Genomic DNA, 8310 nt, shown 5'->3' on the forward strand with positions numbered 1-8310 from the left:
TAAATTTAAATGGAGGATAATATAGAAAAAGAATATAAATTTTTAAAAATACCATCTAATTAAACTCTCTAAAGATGAAAATATTAGTATGAAATCTAGCACTAGAATATAAATTGATGAGTGAGATTTAAAAAAGGAAACCAAAAAGATAGAAGTTTTCTTGAGATTTTAAAAACTCTTTAGATTGAAGTTCATATGATGTTATAAGAAAACTAATTTAGTTTGTCACTTACAAAATAATATGAATTTGATTTTTTATGTATGAGTTTATATCAACAGAAAAACAAATCATGTGTAAGTTTAAAATTTCATTGGGCTACTTGGTATTCCTTTCATAGAAAAAACAAAACAAATTATAAAAAAATTCTTTCTAATTAACTCACATTTAATGTCATGTGTAATTCTACATTTAACTCAAATGTAACTTCTACCCAATATTATTATAAATTTCATTTTTTATTTTATCTTTCAAGATAAAATATCTTTGGTTAAAATTTCATATTTTTTATTTTTGTTAGCTATATTTATTTTTACATATATACATAGCTTCTATTTCTATTTCTTTAAACTAAATTTAATTATTTTAGAAATATAATTTCCATCATTTTATATCCTATAAATAACATTTCTCACATCCTCCTCCACCATATCTCAAATCCTAAATATTTTCTTTGTTTTTTTATAATGTTCTTGCATAGGTTGAAACCCCAATTAAAAGTTTGATTATATTTTTGGTTTACTATATATTTTACATTGTTTTGAATTTTATTGTTTCTTTGTTTTATGTACTTCTTCTTTTCTTCTTTGTTTTCTTATATGATTTTGATTTAAAATACATATGTATTCTAATATGTATAATAATATTTTGATGACCATGATAATATTTTGGTTATAACCATCTCATAATAAGGGAATCAAACTAAAGAAAACATCTTAATTCTTTACTTTAGATGTTTGATCTCTCTCTCATTCTTTCATTCTCTCATTCTGAAATCCTCTTCAACTATATCTCAAATCTTTTATTTTTTTGTTGTTGTTGTTGTATGTGTTTAAGAAATCAATTCAAATCTCATTGTAAAATCTTAATTCTATATTTTTGGAGTTTGTCAAATATATATATAAATACTACATTGTTTTAGATGTTTTAAAAGGTTTATCTCCGTTGTATATTTTAGATTATCATCTTATAAGTAATCCATTTTAAATATTCTTCTACTATATTCATCCAACAAGGTCATGAAGATTCTCTTATAGCACTTAAATTTAAATGGAGTATAATATAGAAAAAGAATATAAATTTTTAAAAATACCATCTAATTAAACTCTCTAAAGATGAAAATATTAGTATGAAATCTAGCACTATAATATAAATTGATGAGTGAGATTTAAAAAAGGAAACCAAAAAGATAGAAGTTTTCTTAAGATTTTAAAAATTCTTTAGATTGAAGTTCATATGATGTTATAAGAAAACTAATTTAGTTTGTCACTTACAAAATAATATGAATTTGATTTTTTATGTATGAGTTTATATCAACAAAAAAAACAAATCATGTGTAAGTTTAAAATTTCATTGGGCTACTTGGTATTCCTTTCATAGAAAAAACAAAACAAATTAAAAAAAAAATCTTTCTAATTAACTCACATTTAATGTCATGTGTAATTCTACATTTAACTCAAATGTAACTTCTACCCAATATTATTATAAATTTCATTTTTTATTTTATCTTTCAAGATAAAATATCTTTGGTTAAAATTTCATATTTTTTATTTTTGTTAGCTATATTTATTTTTACATATATACATAGCTTCTATTTCTATTTCTTTAAACTTTGAAATGAGGAATATTTATACATAATATTTTTACACATAGTTACTAATTTTTTTGATAATTTTGTTTGATATAAATTTACTAGAATACAATCTTAAAATAAATTATTTGATTTAATCCTAAAATAAATTTTCCTAATCCTAAATGTTAAAAAACCCTATACCCAAAATCTTAAATGAAGAGTTATCCTAAACCCCTAAATGAATTGTAACCCTAAACCCTAAATGAATAGTAACCCTAACCCCTAAACTCTAAACCCTAAATGAATAGTAACCCTAACCCCTAAATGAATAGTAACCCTAACCCCTAAACCCTAAATGAATAGTAACCCTAACCCCTAAATGAATAGTAACCCTAACCCCTAAACCCTAAATGAATAGTAACCCTATACCCTAAATGAATGTAACCCTAACCCCTAAATGAATAATAGCCCTAACCCCTAAACCCTAACCCCTATATGAATTATAACCCTAACCCCTAAATGAATAGTGACCAAACCCCCAAATGAATAGTAACCCTAATCCCCAAATGAATAGTAACCCTAGACCCTAAATGAATAGTAACACTAACCCCTTAATGAATAATAAAACTAACCCTTAAATGAAATTACATAAATTGTGAATTGATTTTTTTCTCCATTCATTTCCATTTAAATACACTATTAAATATAAATGTAACCCTTCTAATTTAATTATTTTAGAAATGTAATTTCCATCATTTTATATCCTATAAATAACATTTCTCATATCCTCCTCCACCATATCTCAAATCCTAAATATTTTCTTTGTTTTTTTATAATGTTCTTGCATAGGTTGAAACCACAATTAAAAGTTTGATTATATTTTTGGTTTACTATTTATTTGACATTGTTTTGAATTTTATTGTTTCTTTGTTTTATGTACTTCTTCTTTTCTTCTTTGATTTCTTATATGATTTTGATTTAAAATACATATGTATTCTAATATGTATAATAATATTTTGATGACCATGATAATATTTTGGTTATAATCATCTCATAATAAGGGAATCAAACTAAAGAAAACATCTTAATTCTTTACTTTAGATGTTTGATCTCTCATTCTTTCATTCTCTCATTCTGAAATCTTCTTCAACTATATCTCAAATCTTTTATTTTTTTGTTGTTGTTGTTTTATGTGTTTAAGAAATCAATTCAAATCTCATTGTAAAATCTTAATTCTATATTTTTGGAGTTGGTCAAATATATATATATATATATATATATACACTACATTGTTTTAGATGTTTTAAAAGGTTTATCTCCATTGTATATTTTAGATTATCATCTTATAAGTAATCCATTTTAAATATTCTTCTACTATATTCATCCAACAAGGTCATGAGGATTCTCTTATAGCACTTAAATTTAAATGGAGGATAATATAGAAAAAGAATATAAATTTTTAAAAGTACCATCTAATTAAACTCTCTAAAGATGAAAATATTAGTATGAAATCTAGCACTAGAATATAAATTGATGAGTGAGATTTAAAAAAGGAAACCAAAAATATAGAAGTTTTCTTGAGATTTTAAAAACTCTTTAGATTGAAGTTCATATGATGTTATAAGAAAACTAATTTAGTTTGTCACTTACAAAATAATATGAATTTGATTTTTTATGTATGAGTTTATATCAACAGAAAAACAAATCATGTGTAAGTTTAAAATTTCATTGGGCTACTTGGTATTCCTTTCATAGAAAAAACAAAACAAATTAAAAAAAAAATTATTTCTAATTAACTCACATTTAATGTCATGTGTAATTCTACATTTAACTCAAATGTAACTTCTACCCAATATTATTATAAATTTCATTTTTTATTTTATCTTTCAAGATAAAATATCTTTGGTTAAAATTTCATATTTTTTATTTTTGTTAGCTATATTTATTTTTACATATATACATAGCTTTTATTTCTATTTCTTTAAACTAAATTTAATTATTTTAGAAATATAATTTCCATCATTTTATATCCTATAAATAACATTTCTCACATCCTCCTCCACCATATCTCAAATCCTAAATATTTTCTTTGTTTTTTTATAATGTTCTTGCATAGGTTGAAACCCCAATTAAAAGTTTGATTATATTTTTGGTTTACTATATATTTTACATTGTTTTGAATTTTATTGTTTCTTTGTTTTATGTACTTCTTCTTTTCTTCTTTGTTTTCTTATATGATTTTGATTTAAAATACATATGTATTCTAATATGTATAATAATATTTTGATGACCATGATAAGATTTTGGTTATAACCATCTCATAATCAGGGAATCAAACTAAAGAAAACATCTTAATTCTTTACTTTAGATGTTTGATCTCTCTCTCATTCTTTCATTCTCTCATTCTGAAATCCTCTTCAACTATATCTCAAATCTTTTATTTTTTTGTTGTTGTTGTTGTATGTGTTTAAGAAATCAATTCAAATCTCATTGTAAAATCTTAATTCTATATTTTTGGAGTTTGTCAAATATATATATATATATATACTACATTGTTTTAGATGTTTTAAAAGGTTTATCTCCGTTGTATATTTTAGATTATCATCTTATAAGTAATCCATTTTAAATATTCTTCTACTATATTCATCCAACAAGGTCATGAGGATTCTCTTATAGCACTTAAATTTAAATGGAGTATAATATAGAAAAAGAATATAAATTTTTAAAAATACCATCTAATTAAACTCTCTAAAGATGAAAATATTAGTATGAAATCTAGCACTATAATATAAATTGATGAGTGAGATTTAAAAAAGGAAACCAAAAAGATAGAAGTTTTCTTAAGATTTTAAAAATTCTTTAGATTGAAGTTCATATGATGTTATAAGAAAACTAATTTAGTTTGTCACTTACAAAATAATATGAATTTGATTTTTTATGTATGAGTTTATATCAACAAAAAAAACAAATCATGTGTAAGTTTAAAATTTCATTGGGCTACTTGGTATTCCTTTCATAGAAAAAAACAAAACAAATTAAAAAAAAAAATCTTTCTAATTAACTCACATTTAATGTCATGTGTAATTCTACATTTAACTCAAATGTAACTTCTACCCAATATTATTATAAATTTCATTTTTTATTTTATCTTTCAAGATAAAATATCTTTGGTTAAAATTTCATATTTTTTATTTTTGTTAGCTATATTTATTTTTACATATATACATAGCTTCTATTTCTATTTCTTTAAACTTTGAAATGAGGAATATTTATACATAATATTTTTACACATAGTTACTAATTTTTTTGATAATTTTGTTTGATACAAATTTACTAGAATACAATCTTAAAATAAATTATTTGATTTAATCCTAAAATAAATTTTCCTAATCCTAAATGTTAAAAAACCCTATACCCAAAATCTTAAATGAAGAGTTATCCTAAACCCCTAAATGAATTGTAACCCTAAACCCTAAATGAATAGTAACCCTAACCCCTAAACCCTAAACCCTAAATGAATAATAACCCTAACCCCTAAATGAATAGTAACCCTAACCCCTAAATGAAAACTAACCCTAAACCCTAAATGAATAGTAACCCTAACCCCTAAATGAATAGTAACCCTAACCCCTAAACCCTAAATGAATAGTAACCCTATACCCTAAATGAATGTAACCCTAACCCCTAAATGAATAATAGCCCTAACCCCTAAACCCTAACCCCTATATGAATTGTAACCCTAACCCCTAAATGAATAGTGACCCAACCCCCAAATGAATAGTAACCCTAATCCCCAAATGAATAGTAACCCTAGACCCTAAATGAATAGTAACACTAACCCCTTAATGAATAATAACCCTAACCCTTAAATGGAATTACATAAATTGTGAAATTATTTTTTTCTCCATTCATTTCCATTTAAATACACTATTAAATATAAATGTAACCCTTCTAATTTAATTATTTTAGAAATGTAATTTCCATCATTTTATATCCTATAAATAATTTCTCACATCCTCCTCCACCATATCTCAAATCCTAAATATTTTCTTTGTTTTTTTATAATGTTCTTGCATAGGTTGAAACCCCAATTAAAAGTTTGATTATATTTTTGGTTTACTATATATTTGACATTGTTTTGAATTTTATTGTTTCTTTGTTTTATGTACTTCTTCTTTTCTTCTTTGTTTTCTTATATGATTTTGATTTAAAATACATATGTATTCTAATATGTATAATATTATTTTGATGACCATGATAATATTTTGGTTATAACCATCTCATAATAAGGGAATCAAACTAAAGAAAACATCTTAATTCTTTACTTTAGATGTTTGATCTCTCATTCTTTATTTCTCTCATTCTGAAATCTTCTTCAACTATATCTCAAATCTTTTATTTTTTTGTTGTTGTTGTTGTATGTGTTTAAGAAATCAATTCAAATCTCATTGTAAAATCTTAATTCTATATTTTTGGAGTTTGTCAAATATATATATATATATATATATATACACTACATTGTTTTAGATGTTTTAAAAGGTTTATCTCCGTTGTATATTTTAGATTATCATCTTATAAGTAATCCATTTTAAATATTCTTCTACTATATTCATCCAACAAGGTCATGAGGATTCTCTTATAGCACTTAAATTTAAATGGAGTATAATATAGAAAAAGAATATAAATTTTTGAAAATACCATCTAATTAAACTCTCCAAAGATGAAAATATTAGTATGAAATCTAGCACTAGAATATAAATTGATGAGTGAGATTTAAAAAAGGAAACCAAAAATATAGAAGTTTTCTTGAGATTTTAAAAACTCTTTAGATTGAAGTTCATATGATGTTATAAAAAAAACTAATTTAGTTTGTCACTTACAAAATAATATGAATTTGATTTTTTATGTATGAGTTTATATCAACAGAAAAACAAATCATGTGTAAGTTTAAAATTTCATTGGGCTACTTGGTATTCCTTTCATAGAAAAAACAAAACAAATTAAAAAAATTATTTCTAATTAACTCACATTTAATGTCATGTGTAATTCTACATTTAACTCAAATGTAACTTCTACCCAATATTATTATAAATTTCAGTTTTTATTTTATCTTTCAAGATAAAATATCTTTGCTTAAAATTTCACTTTTTTTTATTTTTGTTAGCTATATTTATTTTTACATATATACATAGCTTCTGTTTCTATTTCTTTAAACTAAATTTAATTATTTTAGAAATGTAATTTCCATCATTTTATATCCTATAAATAACATTTCTCACATCCTCCTCCACCATATCTCAAATCCTAAATATTTTCTTTGTTTTTTTATAATGTTCTTGCAGAGGTTGAAACCCCAATTAAAAGTTTGATTATATTTTTGGTTTACTATATATTTTACATTGTTTTGAATTTTATTGTTTCTTTGTTTTATGTACTTCTTCTTTTCTTCTTTGTTTTCTTATATGATTTTGATTTAAAATACATATGTATTCTAATATGTATAATAATATTTTGATGACCATGATAATATTTTGGTTATAATCATCTCATAATAAGGGAATCAAACTAAAGAAAACATCTTAATTCTTTACTTTAGATGTTTGATCTCTCATTCTTTCATTCTCTCATTCTGAAATCTTCTTCAACTATATCTCAAATCTTTTATTTTTTTGTTGTTGTTGTTGTATGTGTTTAAGAAATCAATTCAAATCTCATTGTAAAATCTTAATTCTATATTTTTGGAGTTGGTCAAATATATATATATACACTACATTGTTTTAGATGTTTTAAAAGGTTTATCTCCGTTGTATATTTTAGATTATCATCTTATAAGTAATCCATTTTAAATATTCTTCTACTATATTCATCCAACAAGGTCATGAGGATTCTCTTATAGCACTTAAATTTAAATGGAGGATAATATAGAAAAAGAATATAAATTTTTAAAAATACCTTCTAATTAAACTCTCTAAAGATGAAAATATTAGTATGAAATCTAGCACTAGAATATAAATTGATGAGTGAGATTTAAAAAAGGAAACCAAAAAGATAGAAGTTTTCTTGAGATTTTAAAAACTCATTAGATTGAAGTTCATATGATGTTATAAGATAACTAATTTAGTTTGTCACTTACAAAATAATATGAACTTGATTTTTTATGTATGACTTTATATCAACAGAAAAACAAATCATGTGTAAGTTTAAAATTTCATTGGGCTACTTGGTATTCCTTTCATAGAAAAAACAAAACAAATTAAAAAAATTATTTCTAATTAACTCACATTTAATGTCATGTGTAATTCTATATTTATCTCAAATGTAACTTCTACCCAGTATTATTATAAATTTCATTCTTTATTTATCTTTCAAGATAAAATATCTTTGGTTAAAATTTCATATTTTTTATTTTTGTTAGCTATATTTATTTTTACATATATACATAGCTTCTATTTCTATTTCTTTAAACTAAATTTAATTATTTTAGAAATGTAATTTCCATCATTTTATATCCTATAAATAA

Source organism: Camelina sativa, chromosome 8, assembly GCF_030686135.1.
Source record: "Camelina sativa cultivar CO46 ecotype springtype chromosome 8, ASM3068613v1".
Lineage (NCBI taxonomy): Eukaryota > Viridiplantae > Streptophyta > Magnoliopsida > Brassicales > Brassicaceae > Camelina > Camelina sativa.